Raw genomic sequence first — 27072 nt, forward strand, 5'->3', positions numbered from 1 at the left:
AATCCATATATACATCAATTGTGTAAAGTACATCTGTATATTCGTTGCCCTCATCATTTTCAAAACATTTGCTCTCCACTTAAGCCCTTTGCATCAGGTCTTCGTTTTTTCCCCCTCCCTCCCCATTGCCCCCTCCCTCATGAGCTCTTGATAATTTATAAATTATCATTTTGTCATATCTTGCCCTGTCCAACATCTCCCTTCACCCCCTTTTCTGTTGTCTGTCCCCCAGGGAGGAGGTCACATGTGGATCCTTGTAATCCCTCTTTACCCTCCCAGTATCACCCCTCACACCCCTGGTCCTGAAGGTATCATCCGCCCTGGATTCCCTGTGCCCTATTAGAGGATTTTTAATGCTTTATTGCATTTGAGTTTCTTTTTTTCCTTGGGGGGTGGAGACCCAAAATCTAGTTTAAATGAGCAAATCCTATAAGAAATATATATGCAAAACATTCAAGAAAATACAAGCAGATACAAAGGAAAAAGTCTTCCACCCTAGTCCCCCATCTCCCAGGCCCTCTGCCCACACAACCAGAGGTAACAATCTTGTATGTTTCTTTCTAGATTTGCTCTATGTACTTTTCACACAAATGGGAACACGATGCACGTACTACTCTGTACTTTGCTTTCTGGTATTTATTGGTTTAAAACCCCCGTTTCTGTGACTGGATGAAGGGTCACAGCACAGGTCATCAGTTTGACATTGAACAGTTCCCACGCTGTTTGTTCCATCTCCTCCACCACAGTCCTTTCACTGTGCCCCCACTTAGCCCACTCTCTCTCCCTTTCCTATCTCTGTCCCTCCTTTCTTCCTAACTGTTATGAACATTGGCCTTGGATACATGCTGACCTTTTCATGCTAAATGGTTGCTTGTTCTGAGATAATTTATTTCTTAAAAACAGCCTCCTTGAGACATGAGCTACATGAATAAAGTCACTAAAAGTATGCAATGTGATGGTTTTAAAACATGCATCACCTCAACAAGAAACCCTACACCCAGTAGCAGATGCTTCCTACCTCCCCTCTATTCCTCTCCCTCTCTACTCCATCTGGGGTACCCACCCATTTATTTTCTGCTTCTATCTGATTAGTCTCTTCTGGTCATTCAATATTAGTAGAACCATTTAAGATGTAGTCTCCATTGATTGGCTTCTTTGACTTCCGTGGCTTTGTAGTTCCTTCACATTGTACATATTTCAGCACTTCATTCCTTTTCATGACTGAGTGATCCTTCCACGGAGTGGACACACCCCACTTTGCTTATCCATCGAGCAGGTGATGGACATTCGGGCTGTGCCCATTTTTTATGTGTGTGGCAAATATGAATGGCATTGCCACGAGCATTTGTGTTTTCGTATTTTCGTGGGTGTTCATCATGTGTTTCCTCCAAGAGTCAAATTGCTGGGCCATTCTCTGTTTAAGCTTCTGAGGAGCCAGATTTAGACCTTTTCTTTTAGGTTCAGAGCCCATTGGTATCTAGTTGGTTCTGACTCACAGCGACCCTATCCGTTGCTGCTGGTTGGCAAGTCTCTATGGAGCAGATAGTCTCACTTGTAGGAACATCCTTGGGTTTGTGGTTTTGGTCACAAGTACAACTCCAGCGCTACAGGGTAAGTCCAGAGAATGTGGAATCGTGACCTCCAGAGAAGAGGGGACTAAAATGTTTTGGAAAACTGCCATCTAAGGAGAGTTTAGCATCCATGTGTCTTCTAGTACAGGAGACGGCCTACTTTTCCAGGACCTTGTGAACATTGAGAATGACCACGATTTTTCAGCTTTTAGCAATTCTACCGAATCAAAACAACACCACATTTTAAGTTACGTTTTTATGTTTATAAATGAAGTTGATGATATTTTCATACATTGAAAAGGCATTGCTATTTGTCCATTTGTGTATATTTAAAAAAATACTAGGCACATAGCATCCTATATGGTTAACTACCTGGGATAAATGAATATTATCATTGATTATGTTTGGTACTTGATTTAATATATAATATCACATACGATACTGGCATATCAACAAGTATTTATGTTAAAATATCTCAAGAGTTTATATATATTCAGATCTTTCAGAAGATGTTTAGCAGCCTTCAGACATAAGGACCTGAAACCTCTAGGTCACAGGTTTATGAAACTTGGTTTCACGGAATTTTTCCTTGCTCAAATCCAAAGTCGTCTGTTCTTATCTTCAAAGGATTTGTAAACCATGGTGAATGGGGAATTTTGAAGACCAAGTTGGTTAAAAAAATACTGTAACTATATTAGTAAGAAAAAATTTTTTTTGCTTTGAAATCAAGCAACAACAAAAAAGAAAAATATGTTGGCCATCTCAGAAAATCCACCAGTATGGAAAGAAAAGTAACACCGAAACAGTGCCTGTAGACTATCAAAGCAGAAACTGGCACAGAGGTAAAGAGATCAAAACTAACCTGCTGATCAAGAAGAGGAAAAAAAGTAAAGAAAGGTGTTGATCTCTATCTTAAATTCCTCCATCTCAGGTTTTACTTTAGCACTTAATCAAGCATGTCAATTCACTAAATGATTTCTTTAATTCTACAAAATTCACTCTTCCCATAACTATTCAATTACATGTAATAATCAAATGAAATCATTCTCAAATTATTTTTTGTATTTTCAATTGGTAAAATATCATGACCATTCAATTTAGGCAGTACTTTGACAAGAGATTGACTTTGGATCTCTACCTTCCACCTGTCTTTCAGAATACTGAAAATGAGTTAAAAAGGAATGATGTTGCATAGAGATCTTTGACATAAACTCATAGCTTACAGTAGATATTTATCCTACTCCAAGACAGCATATGTAAGCGAATCACTAAATTTCTTTTAAGTCCCAAGAGAAATTTGTTTTAAAGTTAGCTACCTGTATTATTACATATTTTTTGCAAATCCCATGCACCTTCTAAATTTTTGCTAACTGGTCCTCCTCACCACCCAGGTGTTTTGTAAGCCCTGCTACACCAATGTAAAGTGTTTCATGTGCTGCTGTGAACAAGGTAGCACAGTATATTTGCAAAGATACTCTGATGGGCAGGAGTGCTTGGTAAACAAACATAGACCAAACCCAAACCCACCGCCACGGAGTTGGCCCAACTCCTAGTCGCCCCATGTAAGTTTTTTAAGACCCTAAATCTTAAGGGTGAAAGCTAGCCTCGTCCTTCTCCTATGAGCTGCTGGTGAGTTTAAATCAACTTTATGGTTAGCAACCTAATGCTTAACCCACAGTGCCATTGGGAATTCGTAAACAAACCTAGAATGCACAGGTTATTTGCAATTAAAAGTCCTCAGGGGCAAAGGGGCCAAAGACATGAAATTGACAAACATCCTCAGATGAACAGTTTTATTTGTTGAGGGAATAGATAATATGATGGACAAATCTACCTCTAGAAAGTCATTGAGAACACTTTTGTTGTCAAAATATGTGCAGCATATTTGCCAACTTACTATGTTGTTTTATGTACACAATTCAGCAGCACGAATTGCCACATTGTCCCTTACCATGAACAGAAACTCGATGCTTCCTCTGCACTGAGCTTCCCTTACCCTCTGTGAGGGTTCTGACTACTAGCGACCCTATGTACCATGACCCAACGTAGAACCAAACACTGCCGGGTCCGGGGCCATCTTCACCACTGTTCTTATATTTGAGCTCTGGTAACCACTCATAAACTGTGGACTCCAAAAATCTGCTCGTTAAAACTCCTTCTGAAGATGGTGACCGAGGCAGACTCTCTTCACTGGCTCCCACTACAAAGACCTGGGATTTACCAACACTGCAACAATGAGCACCGCTTTCAGGCCTCTCTGAACAGAGGCTTCTTCTAGACTGGCCACCGAGCACAGGAGGGCTGAGAGGAGGGTGTGCACAGTTTGCAGCCACATGTGTGCGGTCAAATCACCCTCCAGCAAGGTCCAGCAAGCGAGACTAGCTGAGGATTTGTCTCTTCAGAGCCTGTCTGTCACTGGATATTTTATTTATTTATTTTTGCTATAAAAAAATACCGTTTCATTTATATTCATGTTTGAAAAATGCCTGTACTTTCATGCTTACATATATACCCACATAGGAAACAATTTGATAATTAATCACATCCAAATTTTATAAAGAACGCACACTCATTACAACACGAATTGGTTATCTAGGTATAGCAGAGTAGGGGGAATCAGTAGCTATAATTTAAATTGTAGGCAAGGAATAACACCTTCTGAAGGAATCACATCAATTAGTGATAGTCATCTATCACTGCCATTGAGTCAATGCTGTCTCATGGTGACCTCCTGTGGATTTCTGAGACTGCAATTCTTTTGCGGAGTGCAAAGCCCCATCTTTCTCTCTCAGACTTGCTGGTGCTTTCAAACTGCCGACCATGTGGGTTGCAGCCCAATGTGTAGCCACTACCCCACCAGGGCTCCCGCTGTACTGTAAAGTAATATGCACCGTATATACTCGAGTTTAAGGCAAGTTTTCCAGCACATTTTTAATACAGTTTTTGTGGTAAAATTAGGTGCCTTGGGTGATATTCGGGAGGGTTTATACTCGAGTATATAGTATGTAGGAAAGTTAGTGATTGAGCTGGTTTTATTACTTTTGCTATGTCGTTTTATTGTCCTCACATTCACTGCAAAGAAGTGAAACATAATAGGAAGAATAATATGCCCACCTTATTGTTCACAATCAATACGATCTGCTTCCTTCAGTAGACCTGGGCATATCAGGAGCACTTGAAGGCTCATGTGAATCATTTTATCATTTTGATTCTGGTCCACCCAGATCACATTATCTACATTTGGTGACAGAGCTAACCTCCAGGGGAGCTGTGTCAGACTAAACCATTTTTGTGGTATTCCCACACCTTACAAAATCAGAAAAGACCCTAAGCCAGGAAAAAGAACAACCAAGCTGTCTAGAAATTACACCTACAGGGTTTTCCCTTTAATATTACATAGGAAACAGGACTCTCTTGAATCCAGAGATAATAGTATTATCGTGGTCTGGAGATTACGGAATTGATATTGTAGCTGTAATACGGTACACATCGAGACTAGTGTCAGTTTTAGAAACTTCTACAACTGTGTCATTCAAACAACAGAGCCAGTTCCTTTTCTAGGCTGACCATTCATCCTGTATTCACATTGCTGCTGGCCATGCCCTTACCACCAAAGCTCAACAATTCAATCGAAGCACCGGGTAGGGGTCATAGTAACAGAGGATACTTTTGTGTTTTGAGAGACCGGGTTTGCAGCCTTGGTCTGTTGGAAGACCACAAGTAGATAAGAAGCCAGGTCTCAAAGCATGTCCAGGAGCATTGTCATCAGTCACTTTAATAAGAGGCCCTCCATCGCTTCTCGGTCCCAACAATAGCATGAGTCTTTCAACACATGTTCATTTTTTATACAAGAATCTCTTTAGGTCATCTGCCATGAGGAACCCCCTTCTTCCCAGGATTAATCTCCCCTCCTGGGATTTTACTCTTGGGAATGTTTCAGGTTCTCTTTGCTGTCACTTCAGGGATGGCCTCAGACACAGAGTCCTCTGAAAGCAGCCACCACATGACTTGTAACCACTGAAGAGTTTAAATCATGCTTTCATTTCACTAATATAATCACTTAATCCTTCTGGGTCTGTTTAATCTGTAAAATTATAAAAATATTCCTGTAAAATGTTATGCTAACTACAGAGTTAACAAAAGTGCCTGGCCCCTGATAGACATTCCATAAATTTTAATTTCCTTTGCTTCTTGTGAATTCTTTAGTGAGGGGGAATTTAGTCATACTAGACTTGTACACTTAGGCTGTCACGAAACCTTTGAAAATAGTTGCATGTGTTTAAATATGGAGTAAATCTGTTGCTAGTATTTTTTAATGAAATGTCCTATTCTTGATTGAGATAGTTAATGTTTATTGTGCGTGCCAGCCTGACCCATAAACACATGTGAGGTTAATGGGAGGGTGGAGAGATAAATGGCTCCGTGAGCCTCGCCTTTCTAGTTCTCAGGTCTCTTGCTTTGTGATGGTCAGACTAGGGTGCACCTGCCTTAGCCAGTTCCCTTCTTCAGCTGGCAAGGCTGCAAGACATCCCCAAGGAGAAGCCACATGGACCTACCCCGATGTGTGTAGACCCCTGCCAGTTCTGAGATGTTTACATGTTCACTGATTCAGCTTTCCCCCTGCAGTTGGCATCATTGCATGTGTTTTGTGGGATGGAGGAGGACTTTGTGGATTGGTGTTGGACGTGGACTAATCTTGGATTGTGGGCTTGGGCAGCACTGGGTTGGGATGCTTTCTTGATGTACACTTACCCTTTATATAAAACTCTCTCTTAAAAAATTTTTTTAAACTCTCTTATATACATATGAGTTTCTGTGGATTTGTTTCCCTAGTTTACCCAGACTAACACAATTGTTTAATTTGTAATTTATGAACCCTCATTAGGAATATTTCTTTTGAGTTTAGCTTTGCTCTATAACTAAATTCTATATTCTCTTTTTTAAAATTATATTGAAAAGCTTAAAAGGCACCATTGAGTCAATTCCAACTCAAGATACCCTATGTGTAATGGCACGAAGCACAGCCCAATTCCGTGCCCTCCTCCAAACAGTCCTTATGTTTGAGCTCATTTTTCCAGCCATTGTCTCATTTTTCCAGTCACTGTTCTTATGTTTGAGTTCATTTTTCCGCCTGATAACATGTTCCATGTGTGAGAGATGCAGTCTTGCCATCCTCACTTCTGTACTATTCTAATACCTCCAACTCCCTTTTGGCTTTATTTGTATTTGCCTATCATTTCTGCTTCATAGAAGAGTCAAAGAGAAATCTTAAAGTGTAGACCAGATTGTAGTACTTTTGGTAATTGCTCCAAATTGTCATGGCTACCAACTATAAATTTCCCACAATGGCTGTCCAGAACTTGTGGGATTCAGTTAGCTTCATCATGTACCATTCCCATTGATGTACACCATTCCTGCCTCCGTGTCTGTCTTTTTCTGTAAGCGTCTCAAGCTTGTGCTTCCCTAAGGGGTTTGCACTCTCTGGCTTCTGCCTGGCACACCAGTCTTTTCCTATGTCACTGTAGAGCTTGACTCTCCCACCTTTCATGTCTCAGCTTCAATCAACCTCATCTTCTCACGGCTGACCCAACTCAAAATAGATTCATCACCTCCTCAGCACTTCTATTTTATCATTCCATTTTATTCACAGCATGCATTATCATCTAAATTAGTTTACTCACTTAATTTATTTGTATATGCCTTCAGCTGGAATATTATACATTCTCTAGTGTATATTAGTGTCTTAGAGTGTGTCTCTTAGAACATAATGAATTTTTGTATAGTTAAAGCTCATCATTAATACTGATGCTAAGGATCAGAGCCTTTTCAGTACACAATAATGGAATTTAATGTTCCTGGGCCCTGAACAGAGAAAAATAACAATCAAATATGAATGTAAGTTGTGTAATTGCAAGAGAAAACAACATTTTATATTAGCCTTGGAATTGGAATAAGAAGTGATCCAATGGAGAATTCCATTTTGTCTAAATTTATTTTAATCTGAAGTCAATAATTCGGTTGAAGAAAAGGCAAAGTAATAAAAAGGACTGAGTCCCACCAAATCCATTTTAACTCAGAACAACTTCATAGCACTGCTTCTAGAGGGGTCTGAGACTGAAAATATTTCTCCCACAGAGCAGTTGGTGAGTTTGAACTGCTGGCATTGTGGTTAGCGGCCAAATGCTTAACCCACTGAGTCACCAGTTACAGCTGAGTCGACTCCAAGTCAGGCTGACTCACGTGTGTCAGCAGCACTGTGTTCCATAGGGTTTTCAATGACTGATTTTTCTGCTGTTCACTGTCAGGTCTTTCTTCAAAGGTAGCTCTGAGTAGATCTGAACTTCCAACCTTTGGTTAGTAGCCAAGTGCACTAACTATTTACACCACCAAGGGATATCTTGTTTATGACGAGCAATGACCACCAACTTCTAAAAGATCCTAGGAATTGAAAACACTACTTAATGCAGTTGCTGTTCTACTCTTGACATTCATGGGTCTCCATGAGTTGGAATCGGCTCAATGTCAATGTCTCTTTTTGTAATGACCACTTAAAACCTTTAGCCCAAACTGTAATTAACTTGTACTTAAAGTCACTCTCTTATAGTATTTTTTTATAGTAGCACTAGATAACGAAGGCAGGACTAGATTTCTTCTTTAAATAAAATGGCAAAGCCTGAGTCAGTTAATATTGACATTATTGACTTTGGTGAAAGGCTTAGATTAAAGTATGCAGAGCTGTTTTCAATCAATTGCTCAAAAGAGTTTTACAAACTCACCAACTGATACATTTATTTTATTATATTATAGTATTGACTAGTTCTAAAAGGGTAGACCTAGGACCAGCAGTATTAACATCACCTGGGAAGCTATTAGACATACAAATTCTGTCTGCTTTCCCCTACCTTACCAGACCTACACTCAAACTCTGGGACAGGGTCCAGCAACGTGTGTTTTAACAAACACCAGATGATTCTAATGCCCATGAACGTCTGAAGATTACTGGTGTAAAATAAATGGTGAACGTACATTATTTCAAAGTTCAAAATAAGGCTGTAAAAGTGTGTGAAGAGACTGGTGATTCAAGAAGACACAGCACTATTAATTTGCGTAACCTGTTGCCTTGAAATGTACTCTTACGCCTTTTCTTCAGTCTTGAAACATGGCTTGTTCATTTTTAACTTCAATAATATCTTACCAGCTAATAGCTGACCCTTCCAGGTAGAACTTCATTCTTAGACAGCTCTTCCTGGTTCTCCCTTGTCCATTCTACATGAGTCAAACCTTAAACGGGCTAAACCAGTGGAAATAACCGAAGCTGTTGATGAAGTGGGAACAGCCCCATGAAGATGCCGTGCACTACTTTTGAAACTGGATGGATGGGGAGCTGACAAGTAGGTGTGGAGGGGAGTGAAGGCCACAAGAAGCTCAGAAAGTGACTTCAGGAGATGGCCAATTAAAAAAATCAGGGAAAAGAAGAGTGGTCAGAAACATACCCAGTGCGTTGTGTGTATAATACTGGGCTACTAGTTCTCTAAAAGGGAAAGAGAATCCATCAAAGAGGATTCGAATTAAAGTTGGATCAAGGACAAAAATCATTTTTTCACCCCCTTCACTCTGGCAGAAAGACGAGTCTTTCTTTTCCTGTAAAATCTACAGTCTCAGAACCCCCCAGGACAGTTCTGCTCTGTCCTACAGGGTCATTGTGAGTGAGAAGCGACTCAATGGCAGCGAGGGATTTCCTGTGGATTGAAGCTCCACTCTAGTGCACGAGGCCACCGCCTGTGGGTCGCCATTAGTCAGAATCAGCTCTACAGCCACTGACTACCACACTCGACTACTGTGTCTGTATGAACCATCTACATGGTATAGTCAGAAATTTCATAACAGTTGAGGAAGGATGGGAGGTTAAGGAAGAGAACTACATATGTGATTATATGGAGGGCTTAACCGACGATTGTTAATTTCATTTCTCGAGATAGACCGTTTCTTAAAACACCCCCAAATCCAAACCAAAACGAAAACAACCCTCCAGATTCCTTTTCCCTCAAACCGAAATAGTGGTCTGAGTGGGTAAAAAAATTAAAAACAAACAAACAAAAATAATATTGCAAATCATATACTTATGGAACAAATGACCCAGGAATCAGAACGCCTGCCCCTGGAGGCAGAGCCCTCAGACCTTAGCTCTGAAAGGAATTTACTAGGGTGGGCCTTCCATGTGTTTTAGTTCTCGATGTGTCTGTTGATTCCCTATAAAGCCATCATTTTGTGTCTGGGTAGCTCTTTCAGGAGAGAATTACTTAGCTTGAGACATCACACAGCAGAGTATGACACTAGACAACATCTTTTATTCTTATCAGAGATGAGAAATCTGAGGTCCAGAAAGGTTTAGCGATGTACTCAAAGGCAAACGCTTAAATCACAAAGTCAGATTTCTTTATGTCATGCCATGCAATGGAAATCTCTCTCAAAATCAACCCTTTAAAATTTTTTTTTACAGCATGTTCCTCTCGTGAAATGTTTTGTGATGAAAGCTCAGTGATGAAATAATTGGAAAGATGCTATGTCTCCGAGGAAAGAAGCAGCTAAGGAGTGACTGAAAGCAGGCAATGAACCACCAGTAGACTGGGACAAACATGCACAGTTGTTGGTTGCCATCAGCTTGTTCTGAATCAGGGAGCCCTGTGTGCGTAGCGTAGAACTGTCCCCAAAGGCTTTTGAAGTGTGGCCTTTCGGAAACAGTCAGACCTCTTCAGAGCAGGTGCCATGGGGTAGTCTTGGGGCGAGTAGTTGAGTGCCTCATGATTTGTGCCGCCTACGACAAATGCGTTGTTGTTGTTTTGTGCCCTCGAGTTGTACCCACAGCGACTGTGCACCGCAGTAGGAAACACTGCACAGCCCAGCACCATGCTTACACTTGTTCCTGAGCCTGTTGCTGCAGCCACCGAGTCAATCCAGCTCAGTCAGGGTCTGCCTCTGTCCGCTTCCCCTCTATTTTACCAAGCATGATGTTCTTTGGGACTTGTCTCTCCTGCCCACATGTCCAAAACATGTAAGACAAAGTCTTGCCATCCTTGCCTCTAAGAAGCATGCTGGTTGTAATTCTCCCAGGACAGGTTTGGTTGTCCCTGTGGCAGTCATATATACGGGCAAATATAAGCAGGTGGAATTCTGTCCCCACACAGAGGTAGATTCTCCAGCTTTTTTGACGAAGAAGAGTAACTAGATTTCCGCTTTACTGAAACCGGTGTGCAGGCATATGAGCAAGCTCAGCTGGTTCCGGAGGCCAGTAAAATTGATAATTAGCTTTAGAATGGAGAGGGGAGTTAGTGAGAGTTAAGTTCATAAGCTGGGGAAATTGGGATAGGGGTCATGGAATGGAAATTGGGAGCAGAGCGGAGGTTCATTGACAGACACCACATTGATTGTTCACTTTTCCTCACTGGTCAACTTTCTCTTTGAGAAGGTCTCAGAGAAAGGACCCAGGTGGGTGTGGGGAGAGAGTCGGGGTATCTTTACAACTGGCAACGCATCTGTCAGAGAGGGTTTGAAGAGACTGCAGTTGACTGGTTGAGGACCCTGAAACAGGGGTGAGCAGCTTGGGGAGTCTGTTGTGAGATGAGAATGATCACATAAGTTGGAATGTAGAGGTGTCCCATTGTAATTAATTCGGGGCTCCTATTGCACTAGCTGGGGAAAATCTGGGGCTTCAAAGAGAAGAATGATGTGTTCGTCTGGGTAGACTAGAGAAACAAATTCATAAACATGCTTATGTATATAAGGGAGAGGTTTTATATACAAGAGGAATTGAACATTGAGAAAACATCCCAACCCAGTCCAGTCCAAGGCCATAAGTCTGATATTAGCCCATATGTCTGATACCAATCTATAAAGTCCTCTTCAGACTCACGAAACCCATGCAATGAAGCCAAATGCAGATGATCACAAGCCAGTGGGTAGGAAGTCTTTGGGTCCAGTGGCGTTGTAAGCATCTCAGAGCCAGCAGGGGTCTCTCTGTGGCTTCTCCAGCTTCCGAGGTCTGGTTGCATCCATGTGGCTTGTCTTCTGCAATGTCTCCCAGGGAGTAGCAGAGAGAGATGTGTCTTCCGCCTCCAAAAAGTAGTAACCATATTTCCCAGAATTCTCAGGAGAAGGCCATGCCCACACAGACGCCTCATTGGCTATTCCCAGATTGACAGCCTAGACTCTACCCCTACACTCTTAATCCTTAAATTGACACCAGATTCGGTGACTGCCACAAATGACAAAAGTTGTGAAAGTATGCACTACTCTATAATTGCATGACGGACTCAGGAATTCATGTGCTTTCCACACGCAGGTGACCTGATGTGTGGGATGTTTTCAAGAGGCTTCAGTCCCGTACTTCTGACTCTACCAAGTGCTTTTCTTGAACACCACTTAACAGAATGTTAGTTGGGAAAGAATCTGTCTCAGAGCACATTTGAGAGGAAGGATGGAATGTATTTGGTTGTCCCAGAGAGTCCTCGGTGGGGCATATGGTTAGTCAAAATGTTGGAGGTTCAAGTTCCTCTAGAGGTGACTTGTAGCAAAGCCTGGTGACCTACTTCTGAAACAAAAACCAGCTCCTGAGAACCTTCGGCAGCACAGCCGAGCTCGGCTCCCAGGAGGGCAGCATAGAAGCTACTTGATGACAACTCCCGTTAGCACCAGTGAGCCTCACTGCGATTTCAGTGAGCAAAGACCAAGGAAGACAGAAGGCCTGCAGTACAGAGAAGGCTCAGAATGACGAAGAGCAGTCGTCTAAGGACTCAGCGGCGTTTCAGAGCACCATTCCACAGGCGAGATTTAGAAGTGTTAAGTGTTTGGAGACAAAACCAAGACGCAGCTCTGCTCTTTCTGAATACAGCATCCCTTCTGCAAACGTGCCTTCTGCTACCCAAGGCGGCCTCCTCACATTTGTCCCACCCTGGGGCCCAGAGCGCCCCACGTTGCTTAGTCACCGGCCCATGTACAACGGTCCTGTTATGAGTCAGAACTGACTTCACAAAACCGAACACCAACGCCAAGTTGGCAGCCGCCCATGGAGTGGCTTCCACTTTGACACAGGTGAGTTGGAGTCGAGTCTCCAACAACTGGCCTTCGGAGCAGCAAGACTGAAAAGGCGCACGACTGCTGCAACAAACGTCAGCATCGACCAAAGTGACCTCTCGTGCCGTGGGAATACCACGCAGCCCCCAGCAGCCTGCGAGGCTAGGCAATCATGTCTTCAGTTGGCCCCAGGTGCCGTGTGTTGCTTTCTTTCTTCGAAGTGCTACTACTTCACCCATATCGAAAGAAACACCCCGACACCATCCCTGTCCAGTCAAGGCTGACTCACAGGGACTCTGTAAGACACAGTAGGACAGGCCCCAAAGCCTGCCCATGGCGTCCATCTTTATGGAAGCAGAATGGCACATCTGTCTCCCACAGAGTGGTGGGGAGTTTCGAACAACTGATCTTTTCACTGTTCATATAGGAGCTCTTTAACCACAGTGCCACCAGGGCCTCTGTTTTTCAAAAGATAAACACTTGTTTATCTCCCTCCCAAATCTTCATTTGTGGAAAGGAAAACAGTAGAGGCTGAAGCATTAGCATCTCAGAAATGAGCTTTGTGTGAAAGCGAAAGAAAAACAGCAGGACTTCCTGATATTGTGACCCACGTCGTTTGGCATGCTAGGCTCTTGGCGTGGTTTCCCTAGCCTCTCATTGAGGCGGGACCCCTGGGCAAGGAGACTGTCTGGTGGGACGGACCGCTTGCTCTTTGCCTTAGGACAGCGGTTCTCAACCTGCGGGTTGTGACCCCTTTGGGGGGTCAAATGACCCTTTCACAGGGGTCGCCCAATTCATAACTGTAGCAAAATGACAGTGATGAAATAACAATGAAAATAATGTTATGGTTGGGCGGCGGGGGGGTGTCACCACACATGAGGGATTGTGTGAAAGGGTGGTGGCACGAGGAAGGGTGAGACTCACTGTCTTAGGGACCGGGAGGGAAGCAGAAAGGCCAGGCAGGGGTCAGCTGAGCTGCCAGAGCCTGAGCAGCTATGGTTTCTATGGGCTTCCTGCACTGAGAAGAGGAAGGCAACAGGCCCCATTCTTCTCCGTGCGTCTTTCTGACCTTGAAACGTGTCCGCTCTGACTCAGGAGCGTGTGCCCTGGCAACACGGAACACAGCATTCCGATGGCTCTCACTGTCTCCGGGTCCTCAGGGCCCCCAGTACTAGTTCAGCCGCCTTCTGAATTTAGTAACATTAAACAGAGGCCAGGCAGGCTATTGGCTTGACACCGCTCTGGTTTCCTGAGGGCTGCGGCTTACCTCCGAACTGTGTTGTTTTAGTTGCTGTTTTCTTTCAGGTCTGTCACTGGTATCTGGAGAGGTCCCCCTCGATGTCCTGGGGGAGCCACAAACCAGCAGGTACTGGGATGGACCTGTCGTCTACCTGCTCCTTGCATGTCACGGCTCCTGAGCTCGTGGACACTACTGCTGTCGCTAGCTCCGTTAGGCCAGACGCCCATGGTGATTCCATGCATGCAGTGCAGATGGAGCAAAGCATGACTTACACCCAGATGGGGGAGTTGCTAGGAATGAACCCAGGTCTCCTGCACAGAAGGACAAGAGTGCCACAAGTGACCCACCAAGGTCCCCTGGAGGGAATCTTAGCAGAGATGTAGTTCAACCTTCTCTTCTTATGAGCTGGAGATTCCAAAAAGGTGCATGCTCCAGGTCGCCCACAGCTGAGGGGCCCAGAGTGGAATTTCTTTCCATTAAGGCCCAATGCTTGGTCCAACTGCATGGCGTCCCCAGGCCTTCTTTTGAATGCACTACGGATTACCTTCAATTTAGGGAACGGTTCACAATAGAAAATGTTTTTGTGTGGTTGGTTTTTTATAGTCAGTTGTACACATTTGGCAAAGGCTTCACTTTAAATGCTGAGCCTCATGTTTAATGTATCAAAGGGGCGCCAACAAGCCCTGAAGCCCTCTGAGTATCTCTGTCATGTCGTGAAGGCCGCGTGTGTGTGTGTGTGTGTGTGTGTGCTTGAGGAGATAAGGTGTGGCTTGCAGCCCTGGCTCTGAACAACAAAGTGGCTGAGGCTGTTAGAAGCTGCAAGAATACCCACTTCCTACTTTACTAGTGACATATTTTTGCAAAGTTCTTTTCTCTCAGCTTCCCCCTCATAAGCAAATTAAGATGTAGAACAATGACTGCAAGTTCCCCTTTGCACTGCATCTGCTTGGTACAATAAAACAAATTTCCTAGCCAATACAAACTAGTTTTTACCACCACATTTGAATTGCTGGCATTATCTGTTCCAGTGCATTTCTCTATGACTGCAGGGCTACCTGCTACTCTCCTGCTGCCTTTCCCAGGAATGCGGCTCCTATTTAGGACGAGAGAGAGAGAGAGAGAGAGAGAGAGAGAGAGAGAGAGAGAGAAAAGAAAAAAGAAAAGGAGGGGGTGAGTGGGTGGGTTTTGTGGTCAAATATGATGTGGAAATTACTGCAAAATATATTTAGCTTTGTGTTTTCACAGTCTCCATGTACTGAAAGCCTTGTGAAAATGAATTTCACATTGCTCAAACTGGGGTTCCCCAGCCTCTTGGAACCGCTTTTCCCTGTAGCACTGATTACCATCCTGCAGGACTCAGGGAAGGCGGGCAGTGTTGACAAGACTCTATGCCTCACAGTGTTCTGAGCATTTTAAGAGAGTGGGGTTTTTCCTTTGCTTATTTGTTTGAGGCTTCCCCTAGACTAACACAAACCCACTGCCATTGAGTCACTTTTGAATTATAGTGACCCTCTAGGGGAGAGCAGAATTGCCACTTTGGGTTCCTGTGGGTATAAATCGTTATGGGAACAGAGAGCCTCATTCTTTTCCGGCAGAGCGATTCGTGGCCGTGAACCACCCACTTTGTGGTTGGCAGCACAGTTAGCCACCAGCGCTCCTTACAGCCCACTGCCGTTGAATGGATTCGGACTCAGAGTGACACTCAGAGAGGGTTCTGGTGAATATCGGAGACTCATAATCTTCCCTCACTCACTGCCATCAAGTGGAGGCCGACTCATGGCGACCCCACAGGACAGAGTAGGACTGCCCTTTTGTATTTCAGAGACAGACTGTCAATCTTTAAAGGATTAGAAAGCCTCACCTTTCTCCAACAGAGTCGATGTTGGTTTCAAACTGCTGACCTTGCAGTGAGCAGCCCAACTCTCAACAACTATATTGTCCGGGCTCATAGAAACCTGGCACGTCTTTTAATCTCTAGCCTTCACTTGAACCCTGCCTTTCTGTCTCTTGTTGTTTTAAGTAATTTCTCATCGTAGACCAAATGCTTCTATGCTTCCACCTAGTCGATGAACTTAAACAACAACAAAAAGCCAGTTGTATGTATGGATTGTGATAAGAGTTGTATGAGTCCCTAATAAAATGTTTATAAATAAATAAATAAAGTAAAGAGAAAAAAAAGCCAGTTGCCTTGAGTTGATCCCGACTCACTGTAATCTCATGTATGTCAGATCAGAACTGTGCTCTGCAGGGTTTCTAATGACTGATATTTTGGAATTAGAGTCCCAGACCTTTTGTTTCAGATTCTCTAGGTAAACTCAAACATCTCACCTTTTAGTTAGCCCCTAGGTATGTTGACTGTTCACACCCCAGCACGACAAAAATTCTCCTATCCCATAAGAATTACATACAACTTTTATAGAAGTCCTGCTATTGAACGAGGCAACAGTCTAAGAGACTTGTGTATGGGAATATTCATTGATTCCCTGACTCACTTTACAATGAATAGTATTATAATTCTCATCTCATGGCAGTGAGAAAGCAGATGCAAGTTGTTGTTGTTTTGTGAGGTGGAATCCGGCTAGTTCAGAACCATGGCAACTGTGTTAGTCACCTAATCTGGTGTCAATTTAAGAATTAAGAGTGTAGGGGTGGAGTCTAGGCTGTGTGGGCTTGGTCTTCTCCTGGGAAATCTGGTACGTCCTCCTTCCAGGCGGAAGACAGACTGCTCTCTCTCTGCCACTTCCTGGGAGACATTGCAGAAGACAAGCCACAATGATGGAACCAGACTTCTGAAGCCAGAGAGACCCCTGCCAGCGTTGAGATACTTACGATGCCACCGGACCCAAAGACTTTCTACCACTGGCTTGTGATTGTCCTGCATTTGGCTTCATTGCATGTGTTTCATGAGTCTGAAGAGGACTTTATAGATTGATATTGGACATATGGGCTAATATCGACTTATAGCCTTGGACTGGACTGGGTTGGGATGTTTTCTCAATGTTCAATTGCTCTTGTATATAAACCTCTCTTATACACATATGTGAGCCCATGGATTTGCTTCTCTCGTCTACCCAGACTGACACAGCAACCTTACATACAACATAAAGAAACACTGTCTGGTCCTACGCCCTCCTCACAATGACTGTTATGCTTGAGCCCAATTAGTGCAGTCAGTGTCAATCCTTCTCAACTCTACCTCTTTTTTGTGAACCTACTTTATTAAGCATGATGTCATGTCTTTTTCCAGGGACTAGTTTCTTCTGATAAAAGTCTCCAAAGAACCATACCTGCCCAAAAGTACTGTAGCTACTGAGAGGCAGATCAAGGATTTGAACTCAGACAGACTGGTTCCAATGCCTGTGTACTTGACCACCGTGCCACAGGGTATAGCTGAACCACAAGACTGGGGTGGGTATTGTGCAGGAGCAAAGGATAATGGGTAGAGAAGAGAAGGAGCAAAAAGATGAGTTCTTCTTTATCTTTTGAGCCCCTCATCATTTTTCCTACATGTGCACTAAGTTACAGAAAAGTTCACATCATGGTCCCTCGGAGTTCCCACTTTTTCTTTTGCAATCTGCATGCATCTACCCATTCCCCTTCTAGCTCTTTTCTTCCACCTCCTTCCTCTCCTCCCATTTGCCTGGCCTGGGCCTGCTTTAACTTTGGGCCACAGAGTAGACATCATTTACAAAGGAAGCTTTCCCTCCTTAAGCACCCAGGAATATTTGTGTCTCCAAGCACCCAATGCTTCCCACACTCTGTATTTTAGCACTTGTCACACGGAAATATGTGTCTCTTTCCTTGTCAATAGTTTCTAGTAGAAGGCAAACTTCTGGAGAGATGAGGCATGTCTTTCTTGCCACTACTCCATCGCCGGAGTTTAGCACAAGCCCCAACACACATTTAGCTCCCAATAAATATCTGTTGCTATCCACAACTCTGACACTTATCAGTGGTACATCAAGCCCCGTATAATTATTCCTTCTGCTCTCTGCACAAGCAGGAAAACCCTATAATGCTGTTGGAAGAAATGCAAAGGCAGATTTCTACTCGCGTTTTGTCTCCGTGGCCTGTTCCATTTTTATGTACTCACCATTTTCCCATGGTGCTTCACCAGTAATTTTCAGGTGTGTTTCTGCAACACTGTGATAAGCACACACGTGCCGGGTGTTGGCTGAGATTCCCAGGGAAATTTGTATTGGGAGACTGACCGAGGCCCAGGAAGACTTGGTGGACAGACCTTTCATGTTATCAGGAGGAATTCGCCCCTAGAAAAACACTTCATCCTTGGTAGACCAACTGTGAACCCAAGGAAGAGCCTTACTCATGCACTAGATTGAGGAGGGGCCTGCAACAACGGGCTCGAACACAGCAGCTACTGTAAGCACGGCACAGGGCTGAGCAGGACTGTGTATCCATTGGTACACATAGGGTCACTAAAGCATCAAAGGACTCAATTCCACCCACAACAGCACAATCCTTCCCAAACATCAAATGTGGTTAGGTCACCATTAGATTTAGATGAAAAATCCACATGCTTAACATAGCCTATTAGACCTTGCATGGTTTGGCCCCTACCGAACTCCACGTCCCATCCTTTACTGTCGTTACGATTTTCTCTCCACTACAACTACACTGGCATTGTCACCGCTTCTCAACCAGGGCTAGTGTGAACCGAGAGCAGATGGCCTTCGCAGATGACAGGAATGCACCTGGTCTGTGTGTGGTTAAGTATCTGCTAACACTGCCTGTAGCTGTCACCAAACTTTGATCAAACTCCACAGACATTGTGCAGGTGCCACCGAGCAATAAAAAGAACCACTTGATGTAGGCCCGGAGTCTATCTTTGGTGGATATAAAGTTTAAGCTAAATACAGGCTTTTAAAAAAATTAGTTCTATTGGCATAAATTCATATATCATACAATTTAATCATTTCATCGTATTAAGAATAGTGTGCAATCATCACCACAGCAAATTTCAGAACATTTTCTCCTTTTTCATGCTCATTGTAGTTAGTGCCTCCTTCCCCCCCAACCTCCCATGCCATGCCCTCCCATGCCAGGCCATGCAATGCACACTGCTATCGTGTGATGCAGACTTATAGTAACCTTATAGAACTGACCCTTTGAGCTTCCAAGACTGCAACTTTTCATGAGAGTGGGAAGCTCTTCCTCCCTTGGAGCTGCTGGTGGTTTCAAACCGTGGACCATGCAGATCACAGCCCAATGCGTGACCACTATTCTGCCATGCCCCTCGGTAATTCTTAATCCAGTAACCAGCTCTATAGATTTATCTATCCTGTATTGCATATACAGAAAGTCATACAAAACACAAGCAAACTAGCAATAATGACCAAACACAACAGGAAAAACTCAAAAGCAGAAATCAGAAAATATTAAAAACTGAAACAACTTTAAAATGGGTCAAAAGGGAGATCAAATGATAAGGTGTTATGTTTTCACCCAGCTACAACTGCCATGACTGAGAGTCTGAAAGTATGAAAGCAGGCCATTCACACGCACATTCACATGGTCAAAGGGGAGTCAGCGAAGGCTGTTCCATGTGTAGACATTGCAAATAGATGTTGGGCTTCTCCTGTCATCCACAGCCTTCTGCAAACCAGGTACTCACAATTTAAGCTCAGATACTTTCCCCTTCCTCAGATTTGGATATTATTATTTGCAATCCTTGTATCTTAAAGTAGGTGTGCTTCTTTCATATGGACTCAGTTGACGCCTCACACATATGGCTGTTCGTTTGAAGACAAACCTTTAAGACCCTAGACACTATTCTTTCTAATAGCCAAGCACCATCTTCTTTCTTCAACACATTCAACTGTAGCACCCAAAACTTCAGTGATCTCTTTACAAGGGAGTATTGGGGAGGGCCATGTCATAAGAACTAATTGCTCTTAGATTGGGGCTAGAATTAAGTGCAAGTCCAAAACCATTCATATATCTACGTTTTCTCTATGTTTCTGGGTCACGTTAAAGAAATAATTAACATTTTATGATGGAGAACATTATTAATCATCTCCAGGGGGAAAGGTAATTCTATTGATAGTGTCATTAATTTAGTCAATGGTATAGAATTTAAAACACTGTTGAGAAAAGGAAATTATACAAGTATAGTCAGGCTTTTCAGATTGAAATACATGAGCTGTTGACGTATACAGATAAAACTATTAAGGAACTTTACTCTGTTTACATAAACAATGGGGGTTAAGACTTTCAATAATGTTCAATACTACTTATTCAGAGACACAATTATGCCTACTAGGTTGATACATGTCATAAGCAAACAAGGAGAGAATTGAAATAACAAATACACAATAGCGCTGGGTCACCATCCATTGGGCATCTTCAGAGTCTAACAACCACCAATTTCATAACCTTGGACTAACAGTCACCTGGTATTTTAGGCTTGTGTCCAAGGTTGTATATCAACTCCTTAAATGGGCTACGGTGAGTTTGGGGTAAAGTCCAGTTGCTTAGTGGTTGGCCTGTGTGCTTCAAAAGAACAGATTGTAATGGCCCAGTAGTCTATAGCAAAGCTCTGGGTCACCAAGGGCCGAAAGGAACCTAGGTCCAAAGTGTCCTACCAGTAGTACCGGGGCTCTTCTCCCCTTAGGGTCTCTGTAAGTACTGAAAAGTGGTTTTCCCAATGGGAGATTGTGTTGCTCAGTTTACCCACCAACAGAAGTGTAATCACCTTCACCTAGATGTACATGCACCCCCTGCCCTACCCTGCACCTTGACTTGAATTTCCAGTGAGGCACACTAATCCCTGCTGATTTGGGGTAACTTTAGCCCAAGGTTGTGTGGCAGTGACTGCATGGTCTTCTCCCTCTCTCCCCATCCCCCAGTCTTAAGAAACTGCCCCCAGCTGAGGCAAGGTCTCCTCTGTCAAAGTGGGTTTAAGATGTACAAATAAAGGGGGTGATGTATATGGTTCATGGACCCTAGACAAGCTCTTTACCCTTTTGTTTGGGAGACTGCATTAGAAGATTACATAACCTGAGAGCAGAAGCCTGCCTTTAAGAACCTGTTTGTTTGTTTTTAACTATTAAAAAGTGCAGTCCAGAATTGTCGGTCCCATTGTTTTTCCTCCAGATAGTTCATCCAGCCTGTCCTATTCTGACAGACCTGTGGAGACACTAACATGCACGAAAACAAGACAGAGGAAAACAAAGCAACAGTATACAACCAGACAAGAAAACAACAAAAACAAACCACTGGTAAAGAACAAAATAAAACACTTCACAAAAGAAAAGCTTGTAGTTTGTTCAAGGACAGTTCCGGGGGGACTTGGAGTGTGGGGGTTAGGGGGGTAAGGAAGTGGTGTTAACAAACACAGGGACAAGGGAACAACATGGGACCCAAAATGGTAGTGAGGGGGGAGTGGCAGGCCTGGTGGGGTATGATCAAGGGTAAAGTTGCTTAGAGAAGAGGTATAGCTGTAGCCCAGGTGGGGACGGAGCATGGTAGTGGGGCAGGAGGAAAGTCAAGGGAGAGGGAGGAAGGAGCTGGGAGTCAAGGGGCATTTATGGAGGTCTAGACAAAGACATGTACATGCAAATATATATATGAGGATGGGGAAATAGATCTATAAGTTTATATTTATAGGTGTAATATCAAGGTGGTGGAAGGACCTTGGGCCTCTACTCAAGCACTCCCTCAATGCATGAATACTTTCTTTTATTACATTGGCACTGTATGATGCTCACTTTCCCGACACAACTGCTGGAGCCAAAGTGGGTGAACAAGTGAATGTGGTGAAGAAAGCTGATGGTGCCTGGCTATCAAAAGAGATAGTGTCTGGGGTCTTAAAGGCTTGAAGATTAACAAGCGGCCATCTAGCTCAGAAGCAACAAAGCCCACATGGAAGAACACACCAGCCTGTGTGATCACGTGGTCCCGAAGGGATCAGTTATCAGGCATCAAAGAACAAAAAATCATATCATTGGCTGCACACTTCCATGATACGATCACTGAAGACAAACGGGTGCATAAGCAAATGTGGCGAAGAAAGCTGATGGTGTCCGGCTATTGAAAGAGATAGTGTCTGGGGTCTTTAAGGCATATATATATATATATATATATATATACACACACCATAGTGAATGAAGGGGGAAGTGCAGTGTGGAGACCCGAGGCCCAAATGTAGACCACTGGAGATCCCCTCAGAGGGGTTTAGGAGAGGAGATGGGTCAGTGAGGGTGCGATGTGGTGCCAATGAAGAACACAGCTTTCCCCCAGATCCTGGATGCTTCCTCCCCCCAACTACCATGATCCGAATTCTACCTTGCAGGACTGGATAGGGCAGAGGTTGTACACTGGTGCATATGGGAGCTGGAGGCACAGGGAATCCAGGGTGAACGATACCTTCAGGACCAGGGGTGTGAGGGGCGATGCTGGGAAAGTGGAGGGTGAGTGGGCTGGAAAGGGAGAACTGATTAGAAGGATGCACATGTGACCTCCTTCCAGGGAGATGGATGGCAGAGAAGGGTGCGAAGGGAGACTCCGGATAGGACAAGATATGACAAAATAACAATGTATAAATTACCAAGGGCTCATGAGGGAGGGGGGAGCGGGGAGGGAGGGGAAAAAAAAAGAGGACCTGATGCAAAGGGCTTAAGTGGAGAGCAAATGCTTTGAGAGTGATTAGGGCAAAGAATGTATGGATGTGCTTTATACAATTGATGTATGTATATGTATGGATTGTGATAAGAGTTGTATGAGCCCCTAATAAAATGTGAAAAAAGAAAAAAATGATTAGGGCAAAGAATGTACAAATGTGCTTTATACAATTGATGTATGTATATGTATGGATTGTGATAAGAGTTGTATGAGCCCCTAATAAAATGTTTTTTTAAAAAAAAGTGCAGTCCAGGAGCCTTAAACTGAGCACATCAGAGGCCATAGTCCTGAGCTCATGGTGACCTCCAAATGTTTGCTAAAATCAATGACATAAGGAGGCAGAGGCGAAAGTAACAGAAGCTTCCCTCTGGGTCTCTACTTGCTTGGTAGTAGACACTGACTCTGCGCTACACAGCATCTTGTGACTGTCTCCTCGCCTGATGGCTGTTGTAACTGCCAGCACCCCTCCAGAGGTTTCAGGGAAATGGCATTCTCCTCCAGAGTTGGCCAGAGCAGAATTGTTTTCTCAGGAAAAAGGAAACAAACTGTAGGCAAGCCAGCTCTCAGCAAAACAAACCAGACAAAGCGCGTTTCCAAAGGCTCCTGCTTCACCTATCCGCCTCTCATTTCCTCGTTTAGATGTTCTCAATGCTGGTCCAGGCAGGACGGTGGCTGTGGCCCAAGTGTCTTCACTTACAACTAGAAACAACCTAATCTCTGCATTGGACCTATTAGCACCCATTCCAAGGGTACTTGCATTTTACTGGGGCCTGGCTGGCATTCCCCGCACCACGGGAGACCAAATGCTGTGCAGGAAGCACAGGTGAACGGTCAAGTGGCAGCTATAGCAGCCCCTGGAGCAGCTCGCGGGCTTGAGTGAGAGCGACCAGCTGCCCATCGGCCTCCGGCAGCAGTGCTTCCTACAGAAGAACCCCCAGAACCAAGGACGCGCGCCCTGCCTCCCTCCTGTTCCTTCCTCCCCTCTCTCTTCTCTGCCTCCTTCACTTTCAGTCCCTTCCCTTCTGCTCTGCGATGGCTTGAAGGTCTGTTCAGCTCAGGATTTCCACATGGCACGTGGAATTACTGCTCATAAGGTTTAAAGGCCACACTGAAAGCCACTGGCCCTCCTCAAGTGTCCCCTGGTGACTGGAGCGGAGTGTCCTTACCATTGACCTCAAAGCTACTTTCCCAAACGTATCTGGCCCAGCCCTCCTTTTCAGATAAAAAAAATTACTTGGTGCCCCCCTGACCATTAAAACTTTTGTTACTTGAGCCCATAATCTGGAATAAAGTGTTGGCATCTGCTTTCCCAACCTTTCTGGGTTGTTGTGGTGAGCCCTAGGGGGCAGTATCACCCATTTGGGGAAACACCCACCCACTCCTTTTGCACTGACCCTGGAATTGATCCGAGAGTTGGCAGCTTAAACGCACCCAGTGGCAGAGTCGGTGAAAGTCTTGGCACTCTGCTTCCATGAACATTACAGTCAAGAAAGCCCTATGGGAAGTTCTCCTCCATGCATGGGGGAGTCAGAGCTCAGTGACCAGCAGCAGGCCTTTTTATTGTTGTTGTTGTTTTGTTTCTGTGGCACTGAAGGCCAAGGCTGATAATCGAGCGCTAAGGTAAGTCAAATTCCTATGAAAAATAGAATAATTGTGTAACACTGAAACAAAGTAAAAGGATGGCTGCTATGTTCATAAAGACCAGGGAGACAGCGGACCCCAAACTCCTGTCTCATCTGACGAGTTTGGTTCTTTGGTGAGGTAGTCTTCATATATTGGATGTGCACCACTCAACCCCGCACCTGGTCGGGGAGCCTTGGGGATGAGAGCACTTCGAGGCACTGATATTCTTGTGCTCTGAATTAGTTGAAGGTTCAAATGCAACCACGCTGGTCCTATCACCTTTCTTTACAGGGAGCTCATTACTGTCCAGTGTCAACATCATCTCAGCCACCAACATTTCCTGGTGTCTTAAATATCTAAGTGTCAAAAGAGGCTAGGTCCGTAGAGTCCTTGAGGGAAACTGTTGTTGTTGTTGTTGTTGTGTGTTTTTGAGTGCCCCCTTAAGACAGGGTAGGACTGCTCCATGGAGTTTCCAAGGCCGTGCTCTTTACTGGCAGACACCATCGGGTCTTTTGTGGAACTGCTGGTGGGTTTGAACCAACAACCTTTTAGTTAGCAGTTGCATGCCTAATCATTGCACCACTAGAGTTCATTTAAGGAAAGTTGCTGTCATCAGGAGCCCTTGAGTTGATTCGGACTCACAACAACCCTATTGCACAAGATGACAAAATACTGCCCACTCTTGTGCCAGCTCAAAATTGCTGTAATATTCGAGTCCCTTGTGGCAGCCACTGCATCTCCTTGAGGATCCTCCTCTTTTGCACTGACCCTCTAGTTTAAAGAGCATGGCACAGGACTAGTTGACTAGTTTCTCCTGACAATATGTCCCGAACTAGTCTCTCATAATAACAGTTCCATAGTTAAGGTAACGTCTAGCCAGCCTTGCTTCTGAGGAGCATTCTGGTTGTACTTCATTGTTAAGAAAATTTTTTCCAGTTGTACTTCTTTCAAGACAAATTTGTTTGTTCTTTTGGCGACCCATGCTATGTTCAGTGTTCTTCAGCAAAACTACAATTCAATCACATCAATTTTTGTTTCCAATCTTTTCATGTATTATCCAGTTTTCAAAAGCCTATTAAACGCAAACTCACTGCCATCAAGCATTAGGTGATTGAAACACCATGACTTAGCTTGGACTCACCCTAGTCCTTAAAGGGACATATTTGTTCTCTAGCACTTGAAAGAAGTCTTGTGCAGCATATTTACCCAATGCAACATGCCATAGCGTAATTTCTTGACTGTTGCTTCCCTGAGTCGTGACTGCTGATCCAAGTAAAATGAAATCCTTGACAACTTTCATCTCTTCTCCATTTATCGTGATGTGTAGAAAATGAGGCCAAGGCAAAAGAGAGCTAGGCAGTTGTTCTGAAATAATGGCTGCCTTTCTTTTGTAATGCTTTTTAGTTGAACCTTCAAAAGATACGCAAGATTGAAGAGAAGCACTGGCAAGTGTGGAAGCTGCAGACAGGCTCCTGGGCTTGAGAGGCTCGTGAGAAAAGAAGGGCGTGGCTGTGGCATTGAGATGACCTGTTTTCTCAAGCTTGTCACTATTTTTATAAGTTGGAGACTTTAGAAAAAATCTTGCTATGAAGTTGATAAGAGAGCTTACAGGAAAACTATGAACATGTAGTGGCCGAGGGGAAGTGAAATATACGCTAAACACGGAACGCATGCTTGCTGTGGAAGGACGCCGGCATTCACACAATTGTTTCTCACTGAGGAGACTTAGCACGGGTAGTGGGCTGCGAGAAAGACTTGGATTCCAGGGCCAGGCCCGCTGCCTGCTGTGGTTCACCAGAGACATTGTCGAATTTGTTAGGTTGTGCTGTTTAGGCTAGAATTTTTTGAGCAGTTATAAGTGTACAAAATATTGCCCAGAAGGCACACAGAGTCCTGGCATATCTTCTGTTCTCGCTGAAAACTGATTCTACTATGGTCGCCATCTTGGATTTGTATATTTGTTGATATTGATGAACCAATAGTGAGACATGGTTTTTATTCATGAAAAACCATCCTTTGCATTAGAGTTCACTCTCTGTGTGGTGCACTTCTATAGCTTCTGACAAATGCACACGGTTGGATGTCTACCATAAGATCACACTCCCATCAGTGTGCCCTGTCCGCTGCCTCTTTACCAACTCTCCAGTCCCTCCACAAGCCTATGACAGCCACTGATCGTTTGAATATCTCTGCACTTTTCATTTTTGCAGAATGTCATGTCATTGGACTACCTAGTGCCTCGTCTTTCAGAAGGCGCTCCGGTGGTACACTGAGCTGAGTGTTGGACTGTTAACTGAAAGGTTAAGTGTTCAAACCCACCAGGCGCTCCACGGGGGAAAGTTGAGGCTGTCTGCTCCTCTGAAAATGTGCAGCCTTGGCAGCCCTCCAGAGCAGCCCTGCTCGGTCCTGTGGCAGCTTTGGTGTCAGAATCACCCAGCAGAGTAGGTTGGCTTTTTCTGACTGTCATCTTCCATTTTGCAATATCTACTTCAGCTTCCTCTTAGCTGAAAACCTCAATTCTTCTTAGGACTGGATAATACTTCATTGTACGGACGCGCCGTACTTTATTTATCCATTAATCTAGTGACGAGCATGCTGGTTACTTCCTTCCAATTAGGAGCAACTACAAATAAAACTACTGTAAATGTGCCCGTAAAGGTCTCCACTGTACTGTTAGGTAGCTGCAAGTGCTCATCTCTCTGGGATAAACACCTAGCCGAAGGACTGCAGGACCACGTGGTGAGTCTGTTTAGAATGCGAAGGACCTGCCAGACTCTCTTCCTAGGTGGCCATACCATTTTGTATTCTTACCAGGAGTGACAGAGAGTTCCTGTTTGTCTTCGTTATGCAGTGTGGCTTAGACAGAAAGGCCGTACGTATTTGCTCTAGCTATACATTCTTATCCATTTTAATGATAATATTTAACTG

At 44.0% G+C, this 27072-nt stretch overlaps 1 protein-coding gene and 1 pseudogene across 1 annotated transcript in view; both read right to left on the bottom strand.

Annotated features, from left to right (window-relative positions):
• Positions 1-27072, bottom strand: part of FYB1 (FYN binding protein 1) — a 102152-nt gene that overhangs the window by 57980 nt on the left and 17100 nt on the right. The window lies entirely within an intron of this gene.
• LOC142440754 (ragulator complex protein LAMTOR3 pseudogene) lies at positions 5100-5446 on the bottom strand (annotated as a pseudogene).

This window comes from Tenrec ecaudatus, chromosome 2, assembly GCF_050624435.1.
Source record: "Tenrec ecaudatus isolate mTenEca1 chromosome 2, mTenEca1.hap1, whole genome shotgun sequence".
Lineage (NCBI taxonomy): Eukaryota > Metazoa > Chordata > Mammalia > Afrosoricida > Tenrecidae > Tenrec > Tenrec ecaudatus.